Source organism: Zingiber officinale, chromosome 1B (genome assembly GCF_018446385.1).
Source record: "Zingiber officinale cultivar Zhangliang chromosome 1B, Zo_v1.1, whole genome shotgun sequence".
In the NCBI taxonomy this organism is placed as follows: domain Eukaryota; kingdom Viridiplantae; phylum Streptophyta; class Magnoliopsida; order Zingiberales; family Zingiberaceae; genus Zingiber; species Zingiber officinale.
The window spans coordinates 15,504,004-15,505,192 of NC_055986.1; the positions used below are offsets into that span (position 1 = coordinate 15,504,004).

At 28.2% G+C, this 1,189-nt stretch overlaps 1 non-coding gene across 1 annotated transcript; it reads left to right on the forward strand.

Annotated features, from left to right (window-relative positions):
* The first annotated feature begins 875 nt into the window (after positions 1-875).
* TRNAC-GCA lies at positions 876-947 on the forward strand. Its single transcript has one exon. It is a non-coding gene; the product is annotated as a tRNA-Cys (tRNA).
* The last annotated feature ends 242 nt before the right edge of the window (positions 948-1,189 follow it).

Consider the following 1,189-nt stretch of genomic DNA (forward strand, 5'->3'; position numbering starts at 1 on the left):
ATAAAATAATCTATTCAAAAAAAATTCTTCCAGTGATTGATTTTCACTTTTAGTGTTAGCAATCTTATCAAAATGTTTCTTTCTATAAATTTTACATTTTGTAGGAAATTCAGGCTCAATTTCTATATCAGATGCTATTTTTTTGCATCAACTATAGCAGAAGCAAAACTATTTTCTTTATATTTAAAAAAAAAAACAAGACAAAATAATTATTTTACAGCAACATTGAGATGCTATAATTTTTTGTAACTAAGTTAATTTTATGTAAAATATTATGCTAAATAACAAGGCTTAATATAAATTCAAAACTTAAAAGCACCATATACTAAAGTTTCAGCATCTCTACTTAATTTATCATCTTCACTTATTTCTGTTAATTTGAGCAAAGCTTCTCTGATTTGGGAAGCTTGAGATAGTATTGCTTTGACTAATCAATATATTCAAGAAAAATATTTCATCTTTTGATTGAATTAAAGAACACGATGTAAAATGACTAAGTTAAGAGTATGAGAATCACATGACATGTAAAATATTCCAGGATTAATATAAAGTAATCTTCTTTGCACACCTTAATTTTTACCTTTTATATTAGATTTATTATAATGAGCACTTACCAATATAAAACTTAAACCAAATTGATCGCCAGAATTTATCGGCTGGTAAATTCGGATATCTTAGAGCTGTGAATTGTTTGCTATCGTAATTTCAAAATATTCCTTTGGTAGACGGTGGTAATGTTGCTATGTTACATCAGAGCATTGGTATTCATAAATAATAGTTGCTTGATATATATTTTGTTGTATCCGGCGGAAATATTTTCAGAATTCAACTATTTAAAAATATATCAAATATAATTTAAAATTTAAGACACAAGTGGGTCCATAGCTCAGTGGTAGAGCAATTGACTGCAGATCAATAGGTCACCGGTTCGAACCCGGTTGGGCCCTAGTTCCAATTTTCTGTTAATTGCTTTTTTAATATCGTTATTATTCTCAAAATCGAATGAGGAATGCTACAAACGCATGTGCTTAATTCAAAATTGAATGAAGAAGAATGCTACGGGAATGCTAAAGTCTGCGATCGGGCAATTATAATATTTTTTTATTAATTGCATCACAGAATAAAATATTTACATATACAATACCACCCCAAAAAAACAATCTGTAGCTTTGAATAAATTAAAGCCGAA